At 52.0% G+C, this 27,598-nt stretch overlaps 1 long non-coding RNA gene across 1 annotated transcript; it reads right to left on the bottom strand.

Annotated features, from left to right (window-relative positions):
• Positions 1–368: 368 nt before the first annotated feature.
• LOC122463402 lies at positions 369–26,317 on the bottom strand. The gene is made up of 3 exons (XR_006286749.1): positions 26,266–26,317; positions 16,519–16,669; positions 369–424 (listed from the first exon to the last, which is right to left on the bottom strand). It is a non-coding gene; the product is annotated as an uncharacterized LOC122463402 (long non-coding RNA).
• Between the last annotated feature and the right edge of the window lie 1,281 nt (positions 26,318–27,598).

Here is a 27,598-nt window from a genome sequence, read left to right on the forward strand (position 1 = left end):
ATGGTTTCCCTGGCCTCCATCATCCCCTCCCTGGATCCTGGGGACTGGTACGCTGCCCTCGATTTGCAGGACGCGTACTTTCACATCCACATCTTCGAGGGGCACAGGCGCTTCCTCCGTTTTGTGGTGGGACAGAATCATTACCCATTCACGGTCCTCCCACCTCCAGGAGGGCAGAACGCAAGTACTTTGTACCCACCAAGGGACACGAGTACCTATACACCCACCTGGCGTCCAGCTCCCACCCGGTCTGTCCACGGCCCCCAGGGTATTTACAAAATGCATGTCAATGGTAGCTGCCTATCTCAGACGGCGGGGAGTCCAGATCTTTCCCTATCTGGACGATTGGCTGGTCAAGGGCTCCTCCAGGTTGCAGGTGAGGCGTCATGTGATGCTCCTCCTGTCCACGTGCACCGCCCTGGGCCTGTTGGTGAACAACACCAAGTCCACTTTAGTCCCGGTACAACGCATGGAATTTATCGGGGCACTCCTGGATGCTACGTTGGCTAGTGCCTCCCTCCCGCCAGACAGACTGGAGACCCTGAAAGGTCTCATCAACTCAGTCACAAAGTTCCCGGTGACAACTGTCACGGAGTCCCCCGGCGATGCTCTGGAACTGCTCCCCATGAAGCCAGTCAGGAGTCTGGGGAAGTCTCCTTTCTGGGAGCAGCCTGTCTTCAGGACACACAGCTCACACAACTTCCACCTTCCTGGGTCTGACCTCGGAGCATTCCGCATCCTCTGCCCCTCCTTGCGCTTCCCACAGCGAGTCCGCTCAGGCGGGGTCCTGGGGAAGCCAGAGGGTCCTGCCCCCCAACTTCGCAGTCAGACATGACTCTCAGCCAGCCAGTAAAACAGAAGGTTTATTAGACGACAGGAACATGGTCTAACACAGAGCTTGTAGGTACAGAGAACAGGACCCCCCTCTCCCGCCCCCCCCTCCTCTGGGCTTTGTCCCTTTCCCGGGCCAGGAGGTCACTGGATTCCTTTGTTCTCCAACCCCTTTAGCTCTCACCTTACAGGGGGGAAGGGCCAGGCCATCAGTTGCCAGGAAACAGGGTGATGGCCATTCTCTGTGTCCAGACCCCTGCACACACCTGCCCTCTAGGGCTCTGCAATGATCATACACCCTTATCCCACCACCTAGGTACTTAAGAACTGCATAGGGGAAACTGAGGCACCCCCACACTCTTCAGAGGAAACATTAAGAACAGTCCTGCTTCGTCACAACAACAGTCAGAGTTTGCCTGCAGCTCCTGGGTCACATGTCAGTGTGCACATACATGGTCTGCCACGCCAGACTCAGAATGAGGCCCCTCCAGCTCTGGTTGGCCTCGCAGTTCTCTCAGGCCACGGACAGGATGGATAAGGTCCTCACTGTGCCGGAATCTGTGCTCACCTCCCTACGGTGGTGGTCCGCCCTGAACAATATGCCCCAAGGGATCCCATTTAGGGACAGGGCCCCGTCGTTGGAGCTGGTGTCTGCCGCGTTGGACCTGGGTTGGGCGGCCCATGTGGGGAACTTTCAGACCCAAGGTCTGTGGTCGGCTCAAGACCTGACCCTACATATAAACGTCAAGGAACTCAGGGCAATTAGACAAGCATGTACGGCCTTCCACTCGCACCTGCAGGGCAAGGTAGTCGGGGTCCTCACAGACAACACTGCCTCGACGTTGTATATCAACAGGCAAGGCGGGGCCCGCTCCTCTGTCCTCTGCCACAAAACCCTCAGGTTGTGGGACTTCTGTATAGCCCACAACATCCACCTGAAGGCCTTCCACCTACTGGGCGCCCAAAACAAGAGGCGGACCGCTCAAACAGGGACTTCTCCTTGCAACACAAGTGGACCCTCCATCGGGAAGTGGCCCACCAGCTCTTCCAATGGTGGGGAACTCCCCAGGTGGACCTGTTCGCAACTCGGCAGAATCGGCATTGTCCCTGGTTCTGTTCCAGGACAGGCCGGGATCTCTGATGCCTTTACCCTGTCCTGGTCAGGCTGGCTTCTCTACGCCTTTCCCCCATTCACTCTAATCAGCAGGGTCCTGGAGAAGATAAAGATGGACGGGGCCTGGGTCAACCTGATTGCCCTGGCATGTCCCATCAACATTGGTACGGGACCCTCACAAGCCTAGCAGTATCTCCACCGTGGCCGTTGCCACCCCGCCCGGACCTGCTCTCTCAGGACCAGGGCCGCCGCCTCCATCCCAACTTAGTGGCTCTTCACCTCATGGCATGGCTGCTCAGTGGTTAGGTGGCGAGGAGAGGATGTGCTCTGAACAATTTCGGCGCTTCCTCCTTGAAAGTAGACGGCCTTCCACTTGCTGAGCTTATTTAGCAAAGTGGTCTCATTTTTCTCGCTGGGCAGTGGACCAAGGTGTCTCCCCCGTGGCCACCCCGATCCAGCTTATCCTTGACTACCTCCTCCACCTGAGGGCCCAAGGCCTGGCACTCTCCTCAGTCAGGGTACACCTGGCAGCCATATCGGCCTTCCATCTGCCAGTGCAGGGGCACACCGTATTTTCCCATGCTATGACTGGCCAGTTCCTCAAGGGATTAGACTGTCTTTTTTCGTATTCTAGACCCTGGTCCCACAGTGGGACCTGAACCTGGTGTTAGCTTGTCTCACGGGGCCCCCCTTTTGAACAACTGGCCACGTGCTCCTGGTCTTACCCCTCATGGAAGGTGTCCTTCCTGATTGCAATCGTGTTGGCCAGGCGCGTCTCGGAGCTCAGGGCCCTGACCTCTGAACCTTCGTACACGGTTTTTCACAAAGATAACGTCCAGCTCCACCCACATCCTGCATTCCTACCAAAGGTGGTCTCCGTTTACCACTTGGGCCAGGACATTTTTCTACCAGTCCTCTGCCCCAAGCCCCACGCTTCCGGTGAGGAGCGTCGCCTCTACACGCTGGACGTGCGCCGGGCTCTGGCTTTCTACCTGGAGCAGAACAAGCCGTTCAGGAAGTCCTCGCAGCTGTTTGTTGCCTCGGCTGAGCATGCGAGGGGCCAGCCGATTTCCACGCAGCAGCTCTCCAATTGGATCACTTCATGCATCCTTACCTGTTCTGGGCTGGCGGGTGTTCCCCTGCCACCCATTGTGAGGGCCTACTCAATTCAAGCGCAGGCCTCGTCAGCTGCTTTCGTGGCCCACGTCCCCATCCAGGACATTTGTAGGGCCACCACGTGGTCTTCGGTTCACACGTTCACCTTGCACTACGCTATCGTCCGCCAAACCAGGTTCAGCAGGGCTGTCCTCCATCCTGAGAACTTGTGAACTCCTACCCACCTCCAACAGATATAGCTTGGAATCTCCTATTGTGGAATACACACGAGCAATCACTCGAAGAAGAAAAGACAGTTACCTTTTCCTTAACGGGTGTTCTTCGAGATGTGTTGCTCATGTCTATTCCACATTCCCGCTCTCCTTCCCCTCTGTCAGAGTTGTCTGAGGGTGGGGGGAACATGCAGCTCCCCTTATACCACGCCAGGCAGGCACCACTCCAAGAGTTGCTGGGGCTCTCCCCCCTATGGGTACTGCTAGGGGAAAAACTTCTGGCACCGGTGCATGTGGGGAGCATGCACACCTATTGTGGAATAGACATGAGCAACACATCTCGAAGAACACCAGTTACGGAAAAGGTAACTGTTTTTTCCCCTTTGGCCTAAGGGATTTGCAGCTACTGTTGTTTCCATTAGGGGCAGGAATTGCTGCTCTGAGTCAGGTCTATTCTCAGTCTGGTTCTGGCTATTTATACAGGGGCCTGTTTCCCTGGACAGGGGAGGAACAAACAGCAGTTGCCAGGTTCCATACTCAGAAATCCCTGTCTGCCTCTCCCTCCAGTTCTGTGCCTAAGAAGCAACATCTCTGCTTCCTCCCAGGGACCTGCTCACAGCTCCTTCTGCCCCATCCTCCCCTGCATTTTCAGCCAGTGCCCTCTCTGCCCATGTGGCTCAGCTCTGAGCTGCCCCATGCCATAGCCAGTGCTTGTTTGAAGCTGGCTCTGCAGCCAGGGGCTGGCTGGCTTGCTTCTGGGGTCCCTGAAAGAGGGTCCTTGACCTCCATTGGCTCTAATGACATTGGAGGTTCTCTGGATCCAGACCTGCCCCCCCACCCGCCCGCGCTGGGAGCTGGCAGCACCACCTAGCATCAGAGCGCTGCCCTAAGGGCTGGCCAGGATGGGGCGTCTGCCTCACTCCTACCTCCAGTGCTGGAGGCGGCCAGTTCTGGGCAGGGACAGGGCCACAGGCTGTTCGGCCCCACAGCAGCAAGACCCAGCCACTCAGGGCAGGGTAGAAACGTTGGCACTAGCGGAAACTAAGCTGCGGAGCCAGAAGGAGCAATGGCTTCATTGGCAGGAATGGAGCTGGAAGCGGGTGGGGGGGTCCCTGTGTGTTGGATGTTGATTTAATGCCTCGCGGGGAAGGTGATTCCTCTGACAGCACGGCACCCCCTGCTGAGCGACCTGTGACACCTGACGGCACGGCACCCGCTGCTGAGCCCCCTGTGCTCTGGGTCTGAGCTCAGCTGCCCAGCTAAGAGGCAGGGAAATCCCTCTCCACCTAGGGCACTGGTGCGAGGCGTCCGTGTCCCGGCTATCGGCTCAGTCGGTCCTTTTCAACAACCCGGCCAGGCTCAGCTCGGTGACGTTCATATCTACATCTCTTAGCCTGCCCTGAGTGCCAGCAGTGCTCCCCCTCCCCCGACAAACAGTGCCACACACAGGGGAAACTGAGGCCCACAGAGGGATCATAGTATTACAGAAAATTCCCACGTCATCACACCCTGCAGCACAGCACTCCCTAGAGCTGCATTGGGACCAGCCCTCACTGAGAGGGGCCAGTGCCCCCTACTGAGCCCCCTGCCCTGCTCCCTGCAGCATGGGGGTTTCCTGAATCACCCACCCATGCCCAGATGCTCTGAGCTCCCAGGTGTAGCAGTCTCCTTGGGCCTGGCATGGAGCTGACAGTGGGCGCAGTTCCAGCTCCCTGTGCTCCAGGAGTGGACAGGTCCCTGGTCAGTGCCCCCTGAGCCCTGGCTCCTGAGAATGCCACGTTCCCCGTCCTGCCCAATGCTCTGGCCCTCACCCTCCTCCCTCCCAGCAGGCCATCGATCTGGCAAAGGGCTGTGGCAGCCAGATCCCCAGCCATGCCTGCCACGAGCTAGTGAGAAACCCTGTGAAACACAGGGGCTCTGCCTCCCTGACTGCATGAACTTCCTTATGCAGCCCTGGGTTCCCCCTGCCCCTTAATCCTGACCTCCAGCCCCTGCTACCCTAGCCCTGGGCTGCCCCTGTCCCTTAGCCCCCACTCACAGCCCCCTGCTACCCAGCCCTGGGCTCCCTTAGCCCCGACCCACAGCCCCGTACTACCCAGTCCTGGGCTCCCCCTGTCCCTAATCCTCACCTGCAGCCCCCTGTTACCCCAGCCCTGGGCTCCCCCTGCCCCTTAAGCCTCACCTGCAGCCCCCTGCTACCCCAGCCCTGGGCTCCCCCTGCCCCTTAGCCCCCACCCACAGCGTCCTGCTACCCCAGCCCTGGGCTTCCCCACAGCTCTGCCAGTGCCCCTCAATCCCACCCACAGCCCCTGCTATCCCAGCCCTGCCCCCCCAGCTCTGCCAGTGCCCCTCAATCCCGGCCCGCAGCCCCTGCTATCCCAGCTTTCAGTCTCCATCTTTATAAAACATCCCAGTCCTTAGCGCCATGAGTATGTCCTAGAGTGTGGGCTGAGGAGGGGTTTGGGGCACCCCATTGGCTGCAGCCCCTGGGGGTGGGGCTCCTCACCACCTGAGCCCCACCTGGATTGGGCAGCAGGGGGACAGGAGGATGAGAGTGGCTGGGGCAGGAGGGGGCTGGGGGATCCCGCAGTGGAGCACATTTTCCGGGGCAACAAATGGTACTTAAGTGAAGGCAGGGCCGGGGCAGGCAGCACATCTGGGGGCTGGGATTCCCATGGGGCAGCTCGGAGCACTGGTGGGGGGCGGGGCTGGGGTTGCCAACTTTCTAATCACACAAAATGAACACCCCTGCCCTGTCCCCTGCCCAAAGGACCCCCCCCTTCTCCAAGGCCCCACCCACACTCACTCCATCCCCCCTCCCTTTGTCGCTTGCTCTCCCCGGCCCTCACTCACTGTCACCAGGCTTGGGCAGGAGGTTGAGGTGCCTGATGGTGAGGACTCTGTCTTTGGGGGGAGGGGGGGTGCAGGCTTTGAGGTGGGGCCAGAAATGAGGGGTTCAGGGTGCAGGAGGGGGCTCTGGGCTGGGGCAGAGGGTTGGGGTGCGGGGGGGGGTGAGGACTCTGTCTGGGGGGTGCAGGCTCTGGTGAAGCCAGCGTAAAGGGGGTTGGCATGCAGGAGGGGGCTCTGGGCTGGGGCAGGGGGTTGGGGTGCAGGAGGGGATTTGGGGTGCAAGCTCCAGCCAGGCGTGGCTTACCTCTGGCAGCTCCCAGGAAGCATCCGGCATGTCTGGCTCCTAGGTGGAGGGCCAGGGGGCTCTGCGCGCTACCCTTGCCCGCAGGCACTGTCCCTGCAGCTCCCATTGGCCAGGAATCATGGTCAATGGGAGCTGTGAGGGCGGCAAGCTGAGCACCCTGGCCACCTCTGTGCCTAGGAGCTGGACATGACGACTGCTTCCGGGAGCTGCGTGGAACTGGGCAGCCAGGGAGCCTGCCTTAGCCCCACTGAGCAACTGACCAGACTTTTAGCGGCCCGCTCAACAGTGCTGGCCGGAGCCGCCAAGGATTCTGTTCGACTGGGTGTTCCCGTTGAAAACTGGATGCCTGGCAACCCTAGGCGGGGCAGTGGGCCAGGGGAATGGGCTTCATGGGGGCTGCAGCTGGCACAGGGTTGGGGGAAGTGAGTTCAGAGGCGTTGAGGGCAAAATTATGCAGCTCTCCAGAACCCTTTAATATTCCTCCCTCACCCCCATGCAGCCCAACCCCACTTTGTAAAGTGCCTTCCCTAAACAGACCTCCCCCAGCACAGAGCTGGCCTCCCCCCCAGCACAGTGCTACCCCTCTGCCATTAGTTGCCCCCCCAATCTCCTGGGCATTGCCGGAGGGCGCTGCCCAGCCCTGGGGGGAAGGCCAGTCTCCTGTCCCACAGACAGGACCCCAGGGCTCAGAGAGGGTCTGAGCAGTCTCCTTCACAAATAGGTGAAGTTGTCCCATGACAGACAGGGGCTCAGTCCCAGGGCAGAACCTTAACCTTTGTCTGGCCTGGTTCTGCCCCAAGCTCCGCAGGGATGTGCCACCCTGCTGGGCCAGGTCCTAGAGCCTGGGGGGGGTCAGCCATGTGAAGCGCCCCATTGTGCAGCTAGTGAAGCTAAATACTGAGCTCTGGCCAGCTGCTGGGACTACCAGGTGTCTGCTTTTCGACTGGAAAGTCCGGTCGAAAGGGGACCTGTACAGTGTCCAGTCGGAAGTACTGACTGGACACCAAAAGTCTGGTTCCTGCCGGCAGGGGTGCCGGAACAGGGGGCCAAGGCAGCGCCCACCAGTGTGTATGACCTCAGCGAGGCACTTGCAGAGAGCTGGGGGCAGCATGGCTGTGAGCCTGGTGGGTCAGCTGTGAGCCATGCTTTGGGATTGTTTGGATTGTGTCCTATTTTCTACCCTCCTCTCTGCTCCCCAGCTGTGCTTCCTCCCTGCCCCACCGGCCTGCTGCAGAAACACCCCATGTTCGTGAGAAGCCGCTCCAGAGGCTCTGAGACACGTGCGACCAGCGCCAGAGCCACAACCTGAGCCAGGGATCTCATGCGGGATGGTCCCTTCTCCCCGGGGCAGAGGTGACTTTGCAGCACCAGCTCCCGCTTTGCTTCCCTCCCCCTGCCACTCAGATGGGGGCTCAGCCCAGCCTGAGAGAGTGGGGGAGCAGTGCCCTTAAAGCTCAGGGCTTGCCGCTCATTGCGGAGACTGGCCTCCAGCTCGCACACATAGTGTGGGGAGGGAAGGGCATTTTCCCCAGCTAGGGTTGCCAGGCATCCGATTTTTCGACTGGAACGCCCTGTCAAAAGGGGATCCTGGTGGCTGCTGAAAGTCTGAGTGGCCGTGGCAGGCAAGCTCCGTGCCTGGCTCCGCACAGCTCCCAGGAAGTGGCCGGCACGCATGTACCTCTGGCTCCTAGGTGCCTAGGAACCAGAGGGACATGTTGCCACTTCCTGGGAGCCACCTGAGGTCAGCGCCACCCAGAGCCTGCACCCCAAACCCTCTCCAATGCCCCAACCCCCTGTCCCAGCTCGGAACTCCCTCCAGCACCCAACCTCCTTCCCAGAGCCCACATTGCCTCCTGCACCCCAACCTCCTGCCCTAGCCCGGAGCCCTCTCCTGCATCCTGAACCCATCATTTCTGGCCCCACCCTGAGCCAACACCCCTAGCCAGAGCCCTCACCCCCTCCTGCATCCCAACCCCCTACCCCAGCTCACAGCCCCCTCCCACACTCCAAATCCCTCAGCTCTATGCCAGAGCCCCCTCCTGCACCCCAAACCCCTCATCCCCAGAGCCCGCACCCCCAGCCAGAGCCCTCACCCCCTCCCACACTCCAACCCCCTGCCTCAACCCGGTGAAAATAAGCAAGTGAGTGAAGGTGGGGGAGAGCGAGTGATGGAGGGAGGGAGGATGGAGTGAGGGGGCGGGGCCTCAGAGAAGGGGCGGAGCAAGGGTGGGGCTTTGGAGAAGGAGCAGAGCTGGGGATGCGGCAAGGGTGTTTGGTTTTCTGCAATTAGACAGTTGGCAACCCTAGCTCTGAAATCCACTGAATGAGTCAGCCCAGGGCTGTAGGGTTACCATACTTCAGGTTCCCCAAAAGAGGACACTGTCAGAGGGGGGAGGGAGAGGGAGAGGGGGAGGGGGACTTTGCCAACTTTCTGATTGCAGAAAACTGACCCCCTTGCTCTGCCCCTTCCTCGAGGCCCTGCCCCTGCTCCGCCCCTTCTCCAAGGCCCCACCCCGTTCACTTCATCCCCCCTCTCTCCATTGCTTGCCTTCCCATCCTTGCTCACTCGCTCTTTTTCACCAGGCTGGGGTAGGGGGTTGAGGTGTGGGAGGGGATGAGGGCTGCGGCTGGGGGTGCAGGCTCTGGGGTGGGGCCAGGGCTGAGGGGTTTGGAGTCTGGGAGGGGCCTCTGGGCTGGGGCAGGGTCTGGGGTTCAGGATGGAGATGAGAGCTCCGGCTGGGGGTGCAAGGTCTGGGTTGGGTCCAGAAATGAGAGGTTCAGCGTGTGGGAGGGGGCTCTGGACTAGGGAACGGGATTGGAGTGCAGGAGGGGGTTCAGGGTGTGGGCTCTGGGCGGTGCTTACCGCAGGCGGCTCCTGGAAGTGGCTGGCATGTCCCTGCATCTCCTAGGCGTAGGGGTAGCCAGGGTGCTCAGTGCGCTACCCCAGCAGCTCCCATTGGTTGTGGTTCCCAGCCAATGGGAGCTGCAGAGCCAGTGTTCAGGGCAGAGGCAACCCGTGGAGCCACCATGGCGTGGCTGCCCCTGCACCTAGGAGCTGCAGGGCCATACTGGCTACTCCCAGCCTCGCACCAACTGGACTTTTAACGGCCCAGTCAGAGGTGCTGACTGGAGCTGCCAGGGTCCCTTTTCTACCGAGTGTTCCGTTGAAAATTGGACACCTGGCAACCTTATTTAGAGAGGAGGCACAGTTGGGTTTAAAAAAGCATTTAACTGCAACTGGACTGAAGCTGGCAAAGCAGAAACCCCATACTGGGGGCTGGGATTGAACCCTCCTCCCTCCCCTGGGATGGGAAGCTCACAGCCCTGGCCTCCTGGGATGTGAGGGAGATTCCCAAACCTGAGCCCTTCTTTTTAGGTGACAAATCTGAGGAACTGTCCCAGATTGAGGTGTCATTAAAGGAGGTTTTGGAACAAATTGATAAACTAAACAGTAATAAGCCACCAGGATGAGATGGTATTCACTCAAGAGTTCTGAAGGAACATAAATGAGAAATTGCAGAACTGCTAACTGGAGTCTGTAACCTATCATTTAGATCAGCTTCTGTACCAGATGACTGGAGGGTAGCTAATGTGACATCAATTTTTTAAAAAGGCTCCTGAAGTGATCCTGGCAATTAGTACCAGGCAAACTGACTGAAACTATAGTAAAGAACAGAATTATCAGACACACAGATTAACATAATTTGTTGGGGAAGAGCCAACATGGTTTTAGTAAAGGGAAATCATGCCTCACCAACCTGTTAGAATTCTTTGAGGGGGGTCAACAAACATGTGGGCAGGGGGGATCCAGTGGATATAGTCAGGGCCGGCTCCAGCTTTTTTGCCACCCCAAGCAGCAAAGACAAAAAAATAGAAGCAGGACTTGCCGCTGAACTGCCGCCCAAGAGGGAGAGAGGGAGTGAAAGACCCGCCGCCGAATTGCCCCCGAAGACGCGGATGTGCCGCCCCAATCATGGACAGAGTGCCACCCCTTTCTGTTGGTCACCCCAGGCACCTGCTTCCTTCGCTGGGGCCTGGAGCCGGCCCTGGATGTAGTGTACTTAGATTTTCAGAAAGACTTTGACAAGGTCCCTCACCAAAGGCTCTTAAGCAAAGTAAGCTGTCATGGGATAAGAGAGAAGGTCCTCTCATGGACTGGAAACTGATTAAAAGATAGGAAACAAAGGGTAGGAATTAATGGTCAGTTTTCAGAACGGAGAGAGGTAAATAGTGGTGTCCCCGAGGGATCTGTTCTGGGCCCAGTCCTATTCAACATATTCATAAATGATCTGGAAAAAGGGGTAAACAGTGAGCTGGCAAAATTCACAGATGATACAAAACTACTCAAGATAGTTAAGTCCCAAGCAGACTGCGAAGAGCTACAAAGGGATCCCACAAAACTGGGTGACTGGGTAACAAAATGGCAGATGAAATTCAGTGTTGATAAATGCAAAGTAACCCACATTGGAAAACATAATCCCGACTACACATATAAAATGATGGAGTGTAAATCAACTGTTACCACTCAAGAAAGAGCTCTTGGAGTCACGGTAGATAGTTCTCTGAAAACATCCACTCAATGTGCAGTGGCTGTCAAAAAAAAGCGAACAGAATGTTGGCAATCGTTAAGAAAGGGATAGATAATGAGAGAGAAAATATCATATTGCCTCTTTATAAATCCATGGTACGCCCACATCCTGAATACTGTGTGCAGATGTGGGCTCCTCATCTGAAACAAGATATATTGGAATTGGAAAAGGTCAGAAACAGGCAACAAAAATGACTAGGGGTATGGAACAGCTTCCGTATGAGGAGAGACTAATAAGACTGGGACTGTTCAGCTTGGAAAAGATGACTAAGGGGGATATGATAGAGGACTCTTAAATCATGACTGGTGTGGAGAAATAAAATAAGGAAGTGTTATTTATTCCTTCTCATAACACAAGAACTAGGGGTCACCCAACGAAATGACTAGGCAGCAGGTTTAAAACAAACAAAAGGAAGTATTTCTTCACACAACATACAGTCAACCTGTGGAACTCTTTGCCAGAGGATGTTGTGAAGGCCAAGACTATAACTGGGTTCAAAAACGAACTAGATCAATTCATGAAGGATAGGTCCATCAATGGATTTTAGTAAGGATGGGCAGGGATGGTGTCCCCACCTTCTGTTTGCCAGAAGCTGGAAATGGATGACAGGGGATGGATCACTTGATGATTACCTGTTCTGTTAATTCTCTCTGAAGCACCTGGCATTGACCACTGTTGGAAGACAGGATACTGGGCTAGATGGACCTTTGGTCTAACCCAGTATGGCCATTATTATGTTCTTATGTATGGGGAGTGGGGTCTAGTGGGTAGAACTGGGAAACTGGCACGCAGGACTCCTGGGTTCTCTGGGGTGTGGGGTCTATTGGGTAGAGCTATGGAACTGGTGCTCAGGACGCCTGGGTTCTCTGGGGAGTGGGGTCTAGGGATTACAGCTGGTGACTGGCGCTCAGGACACAGCACTGTGAAGTTTTTTGGATTAATTGTTTGCTAAAAATGCAGTTTTTGGTCGACCTGAAACTCTTTGAAAAGTTGACAGGATTTGTTTTGGCTGAGAACCCTTTGCCTGCCCCAGTTAAGCAAAGCCGAGTGTCCGTCTGTCCCTTCAGCCCAGAGTTAGGACACTTGGATCCCCACACTGGAGATCTGCCCCTCCAGGTGCGCCCTGCCCCCACGGGCTATTGGTGAGTCAGGGTGGGGGCTCCTGGCTCTCCCCTTGACGCTGTTCCACTGTGTAAAAATACCCGAGTAGCCCTTGAGTCAGGAGAGTGACGGACGCTTGGGCAGGTGCTGCTGGTGTCCCGCGGGGAATGGTGCAATCCTCCAAGGGACCAGGCAGCAGGAAGAGTCCTGACTTGACATCCCTGCTCTACAGGGAAGCTTCAAACCAGGGTCTCTGGTCTCCCGGGTGGGTGCCCTGCCCCTGGCTGAAGGCACTGAATCACCACTGGCTGAGTGTTGCATGCTAAGAGGTTTACCCCATTTTCTGCCATTTTCTAAACCGTCCCTCGATCTGCTGGCAATGCCCCTACTTATACATCCCAAAATGCCATTGGCTTTCTTGGCAACAAGGGCACACTGTTGACTCATATCCAGCTTCTCGTCCACTGTAGCCCCTAGGTCCTTTTCTGCAGAACTGCTGACTAGCCATTCGGTCCCTCGTCTGTAGCGGTGCATGGGATTCTTCTGTCCTAAGTGCAGGACTCTGCACTTGTCCTTGTTGAACCTCATCAGATTTCTTTTGGCCCAATCCTCTAATTTGTCTAGGGCCCTCTGTATCCTATCCCTACCCTCCAGTGTATCTACCTCTCCTCCCAGTTTAGTGTCCCTGTAAACTTGCTGAGGGTGCAGTCCACGCCATCCTCCAGATCATTAATGAAGATATTGAACAAAATTGACCTGAGGACCGTCCCTTGGGGCACTCCACTTGATACCGGCTGCCAACTAGACATGGAGCCATTGATCACTACCCATTGAGCCCGACAATCTAGCAGCTTTCTATCCACCTTATTGTCCATTCATCCAGTCCATACTTCTTTAACTTACTGGCAAGAATACTGTGGGAGACCGTGTCAAAAGCTTTGCTAAAGTCAAGGAATAACACGTCCATTGCTTTCCCTTCATCCACAGAACCAGTTATCTCGTCATAGAAGGCAATTAGATTAGTCAGGCATGACTTGCCCTTGGTGAATCCATGCTGATGCTGTTCTGATGCACTGTTCCTGATCACTTCTCTCCTCTAAGTGCTTCAGAATTGATTCCTTGAGGACCTGCTCCATGATTTTTCCAGGGACTGAGGTAAGGCTGACTGGCCTGTAGTTCCCAGGATCCTCTTTCTTCCCTTTTTTAAAGGTGGGCACTACATTAGCCTTTTTCCAGTTGTCGGGGACCTCCTCCGATCGTCATGAGTTTTCAAAGATAATGGCCAATGGCTCTGCAATCAGATCCGCCAACTCCTTTAGCACTCTCGGATGCAATGCATCCGGCCCCATGGACTTGTGCTCATCCAGCTTTTCTAAATAGTCCCGAACCACTTCTTTCTCCACAGAGGGCTGGTCACCTCCTCCCCATGCTGTGCTGCCCAGTGCAGTAGTCTGGGAGCGGACCTCGTTTGTGAAGACAGAAGCAAAAAAAGCATTGAGTACATTAGCTTTTTCCACATCCTCTGTCACTAGGTTGCCTCCCTCATTCAGTAAGGGGCCCATACTTTCCTTGACTTTCTTCTTGTTGCTAACATACCTGAAGAAACCCTTCTTGTTACTCTTAACATCTCTTGCTAGCTGCAACTCCAGGTGTGATTTGGACTTCCTGATTTCAGTCCTGCATGCCCGAGAAATATTTTTATACTCTTCCCTCGTCATTTGTCCAATCTTCCACTTCTTGTAAGCTTCTTTTTTGTGTTAAGATCAGCAAGATTTCAGTGTTAAGCCAAGCTGGTCGCCTGCACATATTTACTATTCTTCTACACATCGGGATGGTTTGTCCCTGTAACCTCAATAAGGATTCTTTAAAATACAGCCAGCTTTCCTGGACTCCTTTCCCCCTCATGTTATTCTCCCGGGGATCCTGCCCATCAGTTCCCTGAGGTTGTCAAAATCTGCTTTTCTGAAGTCCAGGGTCCGTATTCTGTTGCTCTCCTTTCTTCCCTGTGTCAGGATCCTGAACTCGACCATCTCATGGTCACTGCCTGCCAGATTCCCATCCAATTTTGCTTCCCCTACTATTCTTCCTGGTTTGTGAGCGGCAGGTCAAGAAGAGCTCTGCCTAGTTGGTTCCTCCAGCACTTGCACCAGGAAATTGTCCCCTACACTTTCCAAAAACTTCCTGGATTGTCTGTGCACCGCGGTATTGCTCTCCCAGCAGATATCAGGGTGATTGAAGTCTCCCATGAGAACCAGGGCCTGCGATCTAGTAACTTCCGTTTGTTGTCAGAAGAAAGCCTCGTCCACCTCATCCCCCTGATCCGGTGGTCTATAGCAGACTCCCACCACGACGTCACCCTTGTTCAGAGGTGGAAGTAAGCCAGTACGCCCAGGTACGGCATACCGGCAAGAGCCGGTGTACCGTACCGGGGCAGCCCGGCTTCCCCAGGGGGCAATTTAAAGGGCCTGGGGCTCCCAGCAGTGGCTGGAGCCCCAGGCCCTTTAAATTGCCTTCAGAGCCCCGCTGCTGGAACCCGGGGGTAGCGGCTGCAGGGCTCCGGCAGCTATTTAAAGGGCCTGGGGCTCCCCTGCTTCTACCGCCTGGGCCCTTTAAATAGCCACTGGAGCCCCGCCACCGCTACTCCAGGGCTCCGGCGGCTATTTAAAGGACCGGGGCGGTAGAAGCAGGGGAGCCGCGGGCCCTTTAAACAGCCCCTGGAGCCCTGGGGTAGCGGGGGCTCTGGGGGGCTATTTAAAGGGCCAGGACTCCAGCTGCCTTTGCTGCCCCAGTCCTTTAAAAAGCCGCTGGAGCCCTGCTGCTTCCCCAGGGCTCCGGCGGCTATTTAAAGGGCCAGGGCGTTAGAAGAGGGAGGGCCAGGGCGTTAGAAGAGGGGAGCCCCAGGCCCTTTAAATAGCCCCCGGAGCCCCAGACTGCTGCTGCTACCCTGGTGAGGGGGGAACTTACCTTACAGGGTGGGCTGGGGCTGGCTCTGATCCCCTCAACCCTGCCCCTTCCGCCCTAGGTCCCGCCCCTTCTAGGGGCCAGAGCTGGTCCCAGAGTACCGGTAAGTCACTCGACTTACTTTCATCCCTGCCCTTGTTGCTCACGCTTCTAAATTTAATCCAGAGACACTCAGGTTTTTCTGCAGTTTCATACCAGAGCTCTGAGCAGTCATACTGCTCCCTTACACATAATGCAACTCCCCCACCTTTTCTGCCCTGCCTGTCCTTCCTGAACAGTTTATATCCATCCATGACAGTACTCCAGTCATGTGAGTTATCCCACCAAGTCTCTGTTATTCCAATCACATCATAATTCCTTGACTGTGCCAGGACTTCCAGTTCTCCCTGCTTGTTTCCAAGGCTTCTTGCATTTGTGTATAGGCACTTGAGATAACTTGCTGTTTGTCCTGCTTTCTTAGTATGAGGTAAGAGCCCTCTCCTTTCGCGTTCTCCTGCTCGTGCTTCCTCCTGGTATCCCATGTCCCCACTTACCTTAGGGCTTTGGTCTCCTTCCCCGTGAACCTAGTTTAAAGCCCTCCTCACTAGGTTTGCCAGCCTGCTTGCGAAGATGCTCTTCCCACTCTTCGTTAGGTGGAGCCCGTCTCTGCCTAGCACTCCTCCTTCTTGGAACACCATCCCATGGTCAAAGAATCCAAAGCCTTCTCTCTGACACCACCTGCGTAGCCATTCGTTGACTTCCACGATTCGACGGTCTCTACCCAGGCCTTTTCCTTCCACAGGGAGGATGGACGAGAATACCACTTGCACCTCAAACTCCTTTATCCTTCTTCCACTGCATAGTCTGCAGTGATCCGCTCAAGGTCATTCTTGGCAGTATCATTGGTGCCCACGTGGAGAAGCAGGAAGGAGTAGCGATCCGAGGGCTTGATGAGTCTCGGCAGTTCTCCGTTACATCGTGAATCCTAGCTCCTGGGAAGCTGCAGACTTCTCGGTTTTCCCGGTCGGGGCAGCAGATAGATGACTCAGTCCCCCTGAGGGGAGAGTCCCTGACCACCACCACCTGCCGCCTCCTCTTTGGAGCGGTGGTCGTGGAACCCCCATCCCTAGGACAGTGCATCTCATGCCTTCCAATCAGTGGAGTCTCCTTCTGTTCCCTTCCTTCAGATGTATCGTCTAGTCCACTCTCCGCATTAGTACCTGTGGAGAGGACGTGAAAACGGTTGATTACCTGTATCTGCGTTGCTGGTTCATGGACGCTCCCCTTTCTTCTTCTGGAGGTCACATGCTGCCAGATTTCTTCACCGTCCTCCTGTCCCCGCTGTGCAACCTGTTCTGAGTCTTCAGAACATTGTGCCCATTTGGCCATGAGTCCCGTTGGCCCCCCGCCCGGGCCTGCCCAGCCAATCACCACCTCCCCTCGTGACCTTTGTTGACTTACGTCAGTCATAGCGCTCTTCCACTGCTGTGCTCCAGCTTGGTTGGCGCTCTTTGCGCCCGCCCCATAAGTGCCATCACATCATTGGTCAAGGGGACATCCAGGGGGTGTATCATAACCATACAGCTAAGGGTAGCCTAGAATTCCTCCTTACCTGTAAGGGGTTAAGAAGCTCAAATAAGTTGGTTGGCACCTGACCAAAGGGACCGGTGGAGAAAGAAGATACTTTCAAATCTTGGGTGGGGGAAGGCTTTGTGGTGTGTTCTCTGGGGAAAGTAGAGAAGTCTTAGGTCAAAAAAACTCCTTCTCCTATAAACCATCCTGTACAAGTCTCTGATATTACAAAAAGAGTAAGTAAATAAGGCAAGGCGCATTAGATTACCTTTTGTTTTCAACTTGTGAATTTTCCCTTTGCTAGAGGGAGGTTTATCCCTTTTTTTTTTTGTAAGCGGAACTCCAAGTGGTGCTTTTCCCTGGTTCTTTGTTAAAATCACTTGGTGGTGGCAGCGTTACTTAAACCCAAGATACAAGGGAGAATTTGTGCCTGGGGAGTTTTTAACCTAAGCTGGTAGAATAAGCTTAGGGGATCTTTCATGCGGGTCCCCATGTCTGTACCCAAGAGTTCAGAGTGGGGAGGGAACCCTCACAAGGTGGGATTTGGTGGGGACTCCATTCTGAGTGGTGGTGTGGTAAGGGGACCGGGCCGGGAGGGGGGTTGGATATGGACCAGGGGGTCTTGGGGGCCATCAGGGGATGGGGAATGGGGGCGTTGGATAGGGAGTGGGAGTCCCAGGGGGCTTGTCAGGGGGCGGGGGTGTGGCTAGGGGTTGGAACAATCGGGTTGGATAGTTGGAGGAGTCCTGGGGGTGATTAGGGGGCAGGGGGGTCTCTGGAGGGGGCGGTCAGGGGACAAGGAGCAGGGGGGGTTGGATGGGGCCGTCGGCAGGTGGGGGGGGGTGTGGGAAGAGAGCTTGGCTGCCAGTGGGTGCTAAGCACCCACAGAGTCAGCGCCTATCTCTCTGCTCCAACTCGACATTCCCGTTTATGGATCCCAGGATGGCACTAGTCCTTTTGGGCACAGCATCGCATTGGGGGCTCATGTTCAGCTGATTGTCCACCACGACCCCCAAACCTTTCTCAGAGTAACTGCTTCCCAGGAGAGAGTCCCCCAGCCTGCAAATCTGGCCCACAGTCTTTGTTCCTAGATGTACACTTACATTTACCCATATTAAAATTAATAGTGTTTGCCTGCGCCCTGTTTACCAAATGGTTCAGATTGCTCCAAATCAATGACCTGTCCTGTCCTCTTCGCTAGTTACCACTCCCCCAGTTTTTGTGTCATCTGCAACTTTATCAGTGGTGATTTTATGTTTTCTTCCAGGTCATTGATAAAAATGTTAAATAATGCAGTGCTAAGAAACTAATCCCCGAGGAACCCCACTGGAAACACACCTGCTTGATGATTTCCGCTTTACAATTACATTTTAAGACCTAGCAGTTAGCCAGGATTTAAAGTGTGCCATGTTCATTTTGTATTGTTCTAATTTTTTCATCAAAATGTTCTGCAACTCTAAGCATATTCCATCAACACTATTACCTTTATCAACCAAATTTTTAATCTCATCAAAAAAGATATCAAGTTAGTTTGCCAGGATCAATTTTCCATAAGCTCATGTTGATTTGCATTAATTACATTCCCCTCTACTTCTTTATCAGTCAAGTGCCGTATCAGCCATTCCATTATCTTGCCTTGGAGCAATGTCCGACTGACGGGCATCCAATTACCCATGTCATCCTAATACCATTTTTAAAAATTGGCACAATAGAGTATTAGCTTTCTTCCAATCTTCTGGAACTTCCCCAGTGCTCTAAGACTTATTGAAAGTCAACATTAGCTCCTCAATCAATTGTTTTAAAACTCTTGGATGCAAGTTATCTGGACCTGCTGATTTAAAAATGTCTAACTTTAGTAGCTTCTGTTTAACATCCTCCAGAGATACTAATGGAATGGAAATAATGTTATCGTTACCATGTGATGAGACTATATCATCTGTTTTTTCCCCCAAATACAGAACAGAAATATTTATTGAACACTTCTGCCTCTTTTGCATTAATATTAATAATTCTACCATTTCTATCTGGTAATGGACCAGTACCATTGTCCAGATTCTTTTTGTTCCTAATATATTTAAAAAACTCCTATTCTCCTTAACTCTGCTGGCCATAGATGATTCTTTGTGTCCCTTTGCTTCCCTTATCAATTTTCTTCCATTCTTAACTTCTGATTTATATTCATGACTATTAATTTCCCCTTTTTCCCCTTTGTTACATAGGTTTTTTTTTAATATTCATGCACACAACCATGCACATTCACAGATAAAAAGAGGTGCATCTGAATGCCTGCGCACGCGCGCACACACACACACGCCCACACATGTATGCACCCTCTCACACATAAGTACGCTCACACACGTGAACATGTATGCATGCACACACAGGATCTGGATACTGGTCCCAGAGCCAGGCTCTCTTTGGAAGCTGTTGATCTTGTGGGAGTTGGGAGGGGGAATCCCCATGAAGGGGTGTCACGGACTCACAGGACTTGTGCTCTCTGGAGGGAGGGAAATAGCCTTTTGGGATGGAGTTGGTGCAACTGATTAAAAGAGCTTTAAACTAGGAACTCACAGGAGAGGTTGGGAGATGCTCATGTAATCTCCATGCCTGATTTGAATATTGACCTGGAGGAAAATCAAGAAAGAGAGGACACAGCAATGGAGAAGGGACCAGCAGGAAGGCGATACTGGAAGCAGAATGACTGTACCCAATTGGGCGAGGAATGTGGGTGAAGCCAAGCAGCAGTAATTAAGATGCCTGTACACCAATGCAAGGAGGCTGGGTAACAAAATGGAGGAACTAGAGCTACTGGTGCAGGAAGTGAAACCAGACACTGTAGGGATAACAGAAACCTGGTGGAATAGGCATGACTGGAGTTCAGGGATTGAAGGGTGTGTGCTGTTCAGGAAAGACAGAAACAAAGGCAAAGGTGGAGGAGTTAATGATGAGTAGACTGTAAAGAAATTAGAAGTGATGGAATGGATAAGACTGAGTCTGTTTGGGCCAAAATCATTCTGGGGAAGAAGCTACCAGAAGTTCCCCTGGGACAGTGCTTGGGATGTGCTACAGACCCTCAGGATCCGATCTGGATAAAGACCTCTTTAATGTTTTTGATGAAATAAATACTACTGGGGAATTGTGTGATTATGGGAGACTTTTTCACTTCCCAGAGATAAATTGGAGGACAAGTGCTACTAATCACAGCAGGGCCCAGGTTTTCCTGGATGTGATAGCTGACAGATTTCCTCACCAAACAGTCCCTGAACCTACAAGAGGTGGTGTCATTTTAGATTTGGTATTGGTGAGCAGTGAGGCCCTCGTAGAAGAGCTGGTTGCAGGAGACAACTTTGGTTCGAGTGATCATGAGCTAATTCAGTTTAAACTACATGGAAGGATAAACAAAAATCGATCCACACTGTGGGGCCTTGATTTCAAAAGGGCAAACTTTAAATAATGAAGGGAATTAGGGACGTGGGCTGGACCGAGGAACCCAAAGATCTGAATGTGGAGGAGGCCTGGAATTACTTTGTCAAAGTTCAGAAGCTCTTTGAAGCCTGCATCCCAGGCCAGGGGAACAATTTTGTGAGGAAGGGTTACAGACCATGCTGGATGAACAAGCATCTCAAACAGGTGATTAAGAGAAAGCAGAAAGCCTATAAGGAATGGATGATGGGAAGGATCAGCGAGAAAAGCGACCTCTGGAGGGTCAGAAACTGTAGGGGAGAAGTGAGAACTGCCAAAAGCCAAGCACAATTGGACCTTGCAAAGGAAATTAAAACCAACAGTTAAAGGTTCTGTAGCCAAATAAATAAGAAGAAAACAAGGAAAGAAGAAGTGGAGCCGCTAAGCACTGAGGATGGGGTGAAGATTAAAAATAACACAGGGCAACACCGAAAAGAATACTTTGCCTCAGGTTTTAATAAGGATAACGAGGATCTTAGAGGTAGTTGCATGGTGGCTGATGGGAATGAGGATATAGAGGGAGAGATTACCACACCCGAGGTGGAAGGCAAACTCAGATAGTTTAATGGGACTAAATTGGGTGGCCTGGATAATCTCCATCCAAGAATATTAGAAGAACTGGCACATGTAATTGAAATCCCAATAGCAAGGATTTTTACTGAATCTGTAATCATGAGGCGGGGGGCGGGGAGCGTACCCTATAGCTGGAGAATTGCTAATATAGTTCCTATTTTTAAGAAAGGGAAAAAAGGTGATTCAGGAAACTACAGGCCTGTTAGTTGGACCTCAACTGTCTGCAAGGTCTTGGAACAATTTTGAAAGAGAAAGTAGTTAAGGACATAAAGGTGAATGGTAATTGTGATAAAATACAACATGGTTTTACAAATGGTAGATCCCACCAGACCAACCTAATCTCCTTTTTTGAGAAGAAAACGGATCTTTTAGACACAGGAAATGCAGTAGATCTAATCTACCTAGCATTTGATACAGTTCCACATGGGAAATTATTAGCTAAATTGGAAAAGATGGGGATTAATAAGAGAATTGAAAGGTGGATAAGGAACTGGTTAAAAGGGAGACTACAATGGCTTATAATGAAAGGTGAACTGTCAGACTGGAGGGAGGTTACTAGTGGAGTTCCTCAGTCAATCTTATATAACATTTTTATTACTGAGCTTGGCACAAAAAGTAGGAGTGCGTTGATACAATTTGCAGATGACACAAAGCTGGGAGGTGTTGCCAGTACCGAGGAGGACGGGAATCTCACACAAGAGGAGCTGGATGACCTTGTGAACTGGAGAAATAGAAATGGGATGAAATTGAATAGTGCGAAGTGCAAGGTCATGTATTTACAGACTAACAACAAGAATTTTTGCTGTAAGCTGGGGATATATCAGTTGGAAGTGACAGAGGAGGAGAAAGACCTGGGTGTATTGTCTGATCACCGGATGACTATGAGCAGTCAATATGATGCGGCTGTGAAAAAGCTTATGCAGTCCTAGGATGCGTCAGGCAAGGTATTTCCAGCAGAGAAGGGACATGTTGGTACCATTATACAAGGCACTGGTGAGGCCTCATCTGGAGTATTGTGTGCAATTCTGGTCTCCCATGTTTAAGAAAGATGAATTCAAACTGGAACAGGTGCAGAGAAGGGCAACTAGGATGATCCAAGGAATAGAAAACCTACCTTATGAGAGGTTTCAGAGTAGCAGCCGTGTTAGTCTGTATTCGCAAAAAGAAAAGGAGGACTAGTGGCACCTTAGAGACTAACCAATTTATTTGAGCATAAGCTTTCGTGAGCTACAGCTCACTTCATTGGAAGCATTCAGTGGAAAATACAGTGAGGAGACTTATATACACACGGAACATGAAAAAACGGGTGTTATCATACACACTGTAAGGAGAGTGATCACTTAAGATGAGCTATTACCAGCAGGAAAGCGGTGGGGAGAAAACCTTTTGTAGTGCCCCTCCACCCCCACGAACATGACACAGTTCTGTGGTGACCTGGAATCCTATTTTCGACGTCTCCAACTCAAGGAATATTTCCAACACACCTCTGAACAACATACTAATCCACAGAGACCTTCCTACCAACACTACAAAAAGAAGGATTCTGGGTGGACTCCTCCTGAAGGTCGAAACCACAGACTGGACTTCTACATAGAGTGCTTCCGCCAACGTGCACGGGCTGAAATTGTGGAAAAGCAGCATCACTTGCCCCATAACCTCAGCCGTGCAGAACACAATGCCAGTCACAGCCTCAGAAACAACTCTGACATCATAATTAAAAAGGCTGACAAAAGAGGTGCTGTCATCATCATGAATAGGTTGGAATATGAACAAGAGGGTGCTAGGCAGCTCTCCAACACCACTTTCTACAAGCCATTACCCTCTGATCTCACTGAGGGTTACCGAAAGAAACTACAGCATTTGCTCAAGAAACTCCCTGAAAAAGCACAAGAACAAATCTGCACAGACACACCCCTGGAACCCTGACCTGGGGCATTCTATCTGCTACCCAAGATCCATAAACCTGGAAATCCGGGACGCCCCATCATCTCAGGCATTGACACCCAGACAGCAGGATTGTCTGGCTATGTAGACTCCCTCCTTATGCCCTACGCTACCAGCACTCCCAGCTATCTTTCAAGACACCACTGACTTCCTGAGGAAACTACAATCCATTGGTGATCTTCCTGAAAACACCATCCTGGCCACTATGGATGTAGAAGCCCTCTACACCAACATTCCACACACAGATGGACTACAAGCCGTCAGGAACAGTATCCCCGATAATGTCACGGCAAACCTGGTGGCTGAACTTTGTGACTTTGTCCTCACCCATAACTATTTCACATTTGGGGACAATGTATACCTTCAAATCAGTGGCACTGCTATGGGTACCCGCATGGCCCCACAGTATGCCAACATTTTTATGGTGGACTTAGAACAACGCTTCCTCAGCTCTCGTCCCCTAATGCCCCTACTCTACTTGCGCTACATTGATGACATCTTCATCATCTGGACCCATGGAAAAGAAGCCCTTGAGGAATTCCACCATGATTTCAACAATTTCCATCCCAACATCAACCTCAGCCTGGACCAGTCCATACAAGAGATCCACTTCCTGGACACTACGGTGCTAATAAGCGATGGTCACATAAACACCACCCTATACTGGAAACCTACTGACCGCTATTCCTACCTACATGCCTCCAGCTTTCACCCTGACCACACCACACGATCCATCATCTACAGCCAAGCTCTGCGATACAACCGCATTTGCTCCAACCCCTCAGACAGAGACAAACACCTACAAGATCTCTATCAAGCATTCTTACAACTACAATACCCACCTGCTGAAGTGAAGAAACAAATTAACAGAGCCAGAAGAGTACCCAGAAGTCACCTACTACAGGACAGGCCCAACAAAGATAATAACAGAACGCCACTAGCCATCACCTTCAGCCCCCAACTAAAACCTCTCCAACGCATCATCAAGGATCTACAACCTATCCTGAAGGACGACCCATCTCTCTCACAAACCTTGGGAGACAGGCCAGTCCTTGCCTACAGACAGCCCCCCAACCTGAAGCAAATACTCACCAGCAACCACACACCACACAACAGAACCACTAACCCAGGAACCTATCCTTGCAACAAAGCCCGTTGCCAACTGTGTCCACATATCTATTCAGGGGACACCATTATAGGGCCTAATCACATCAGCCACACTATCAGAGGCTCGTTCACCTGCACATCTACCAATGTGATGTATGCCATCATGTGCCAGCAACGCCCCTCTGCCATGTACATTGGTCGAACTGGACAGTCTCTACGTAAAAGAATAAATGGACACAAATCAGATGTCAAGAATTATAACATTCATAAACCAGTCAGAGAACACTTCAGTCTCTCTGGTCACTCGATTTCAGACCTAAAGGTTGCAATATTAGAATAAAAAGACTTCAAAAACAGACTCCAACGAGAGACTGCTGAATTGGAATTAATTTGCAAACTGGATACAATTAATTTAGGCTTGAATAGAGACTGGGAGTGGATGGGTCATTACACAAAGTAAAACTATTTCCCCATGTTTATTTTCCCCACTCCCCACTGTTCCTCGGACGTTCCTGTTAACTGCTGGGGATGGCCCACCTTAATTATCACTACAAAAGGTTTTCTCTTCCCCCCCGCCCCCCCAGCTCTCCTGCTGGTAATAACTCATCTTAAGTGATCACTCTCCTTACAGTGTGTATGGTAACACCAAATTTTTCATGTTCTGTGTGTATATAAATCTCCTCACTGTATTTTCCACTGAATGCATCCGATGAAGTGAGCTGTGGCTCATGAAAGCTTATGCTCAAATAAATTGGTTAGTCTCTAAGGTGCCACTAGTACTCCTTTTCCTTTTACTTTATGAGAGGAGACTCAAAGAGCTTGGCTTGTTCAGCCTAACCACACGAAGGCTGAGGGGAGATCTGATTGCTGTCTATAAATACATCAGAGGGATAAATACTGGGGAGGGAGAGGAGTTATTTAAGTTAAACGCCAATGTGGACCCAAGAACAAATGGCTACAAACTGCCCATCAATAAGTATAGGCTTGAAATTAGATGGTTTCTAACCATCAGAGGAGTGAATTTCTGGGACAGCCTCCCAAGTGGGGGCAAAAAAAGCGACTTCAAGACTGAGCTTGATAAATTTAGGGAGGGGATGGTATGATGAGATGGCCTACAATGGCATGGAGCTGATCTGGGACTGCTAGCAGCAAATATCCCCCACAGCAGGTGATGGGGCACTGAGTGGGGTGGGCTCTGAGTTACTACAGAGAATTCCTTCCCAGGTGTCTGGCTGGTGGGGCTTGCCCACATGCTCAGAGTCTAACTGATTGCCAGATTTGGGATTGGGAAGGAATTTTCCCCCCGGGTCAGATTGACTGAGGCCCTGCGAGGTTTTTAGCCTTCCTCTACTACATGGGGCCCTGGTCACTTGCAGGTTTAAACTAGTGTAAATGATGAATTCTCTGTAACTTGAAGTCTTTAAACCAGGATTTGAGGACTTCAATAACTCAGCCAGAGGTTAAGGGTCTATTCCAGGAGTGTGAGGTGAGGTTCTGTGGCCTGCAATGTGGAAGAGGTCAGACTAGATGGTTATGATGGTCCCTTCTGACCTTAAAGTCTATGAATCTACGAGAGAAAGGTCTGACACCATTCAATGGCTGGAATTTGAAGCTAGACAAATTCAAACTGGAAATAATGTGTAAATTTTTGACAGTAAGGGTAGTTAACCGTTGGAACAATTTACCGAGGGTTGTGGTGGATTCTCCATCACTTACCATTTTAAAATCAAGATTGGAGGTTTTTCTAAAAGCTCTGCTCTAGGAATTATCTTGGGGCAGGTCTCTGGCCTGTGTTATACAGGAGGTGAGACTAGTTGACCAAAATTGCCCCTTCTGGTCTCAGAATCGCTGAGTGTGTGTTTGTGTGTGCATGGATGTGCTGCGAATGTGCATGTGTGTGTGGATGGGGCTTGTGTGCTGCAGGTTCTCAGCTCCTTTCCCAACGGGACTGTCAGGGTTCCCTCCCCACTCTGAACTCTAGGGTACAGACGTGGGGACCCACATGAAAGACCCCCTAAGCTTATTTCTACCAGCCTAGGTTAAAAACTCCCTAAGCACAAATTCTCCCTTGTACCTTGGGTTTAAGTAACGCTGCCACCACCAAGTGATTTAACAAAGAACCAGGGAAAAGCATCACTTAGAGTTCCTCTTCCCCCAGCAATCCGCCCAAGCCCTTACACCCCCTTTCCTGGGGAGGCTTGAGAAAAATATCCCAACCAATTGGTTACAAAGTGATCAAAAACCCAAACCCCTGGGTCTTGGAACAATGGAAAAATCAGTCAGGTTCTTAAAAGAAGGATTTTATTTAAAGTAAAGGTAAAAGAATCACCTCTGTAAAATCAGGATGATAAATAATTTACAGGGTAATCAGATTCAAAACACAGAGGATTCCCATCTAGGTAAAACTTTAAAGTTACAAAAAACCGGGATAAACCTCCCTCTTAGCACAGGGAAAATTCAAGTTACAGAAAACAGGAATAAACCGCCCTCTTAGCACAGGGAAAATTCAAGCAAAACAAAAGATAAACTAATCCGCTTTGCCTGGCTTACCTATACTGGTTGCAATATTGGAGACTTGAACTAGGATGGGTTGGAGAAGATGGATTTCTGTCTGGCCCCTCTCAGTCCCAAGAGAGAACACACACACACAAACAAAGAGCACACAAAAAAACCTCCCAGCAAGATTTGAAAGTATCTTCTTTCCCCATTGGTCCTGTTGGTCAGGTGCTAACCCGGTTATCCGAGCTTCTTAACCCCTTACAGGTAAGGAGGAATTCTAGGCTACCCTAAGCTGTATGTTTATGACAGGGACCATTGTCCTGTCTCAGAGCAGTCCTGTGCATGCGCCCGCCACCTCTAGGGAGCTTGCAGGGGGAGATGTGGTCAGTGCTTGGGTAGGACCCTTCCCGAGTAAATGCAGCAGTGGGTGAGTGGGATGGCTGAGTCTGTAGGGGGTGCTGTGCTCCAGGGAGTGGAGAAGAGTTGCAGAGTTCCTCCAATGCATCTGTATTCGCAAAAAGAAAAGGAGTACTTTTGTCACCTTAGAGACTAACCAATTTATTTGAGCATAAGCTTTCGTGAGCTACAGCTCACCAATTTATTTGAGCATAAGCTTTCGTGAGCTGTAGCTCACGAAAGCTTATGCTCAAATAAATTGTTTAGTCTCTAAGGTGCCACAAGTACTCCTTTTCTTTTTCCAATGCATCTGTTAGTCTATAAGGTGCCACAGGACTCTTTGCCTCCTCACAGGCTTCCCCTTGGCCTGCAGCGACTGAGAGGCATTGCCGAGAAGCTGCTGCTGTCTCTTGGGCCAGAGGTGCCTGCCTGTCATTGCTGGGTGCAGCCTGTCGGGGTGAATGAGGCCACGCAGGCTTGTAAATGTTCCCCACCCTGCTGTGACTCAGCCTTGCCACTCACGCTGGGCTGCGTATAATTAGCTGTTTGCAAAGAAGTGGGGGGTCATTTTACCAATGGGGAAACCGAGGCAGGAAGAGGGGAAGAGACTCACCCAAGGTCACCCAGTGAGTCAGCAGCAGAGCCAGGGACAGAATCCAGGAGTCCTGCCTCCTTGAGCTAGAGCTCAGAGCCAGCTGCTCCCAAAGGCCAGGACCCTGGAGCTGCTAGAGAATCTCCCTTAGCAGTGGAGGGGGTATGATCTACAGCTGAGCTGTTCCAATCTGCTGCCCCCACAGTGGGCAGTGGTCTCCCTCTCTCTCACACAGAGAGAGAGAGAGAGAGAGAGAGAGAGAGAGCGCTAGCTCACTGCAGTCTGGACAAGCCCCTTGAGGGAAAGGGGGCAGGGACTGGCTGGCAGAGCTGGTGCGGGGCAGCGTCCAGGCCCCATTTCCCACCCCGAGAGGCAGATATGCCCCCCCCCCGCCCC

This window comes from Chelonia mydas, chromosome 20, assembly GCF_015237465.2.
Source record: "Chelonia mydas isolate rCheMyd1 chromosome 20, rCheMyd1.pri.v2, whole genome shotgun sequence".
In the NCBI taxonomy this organism is placed as follows: domain Eukaryota; kingdom Metazoa; phylum Chordata; order Testudines; family Cheloniidae; genus Chelonia; species Chelonia mydas.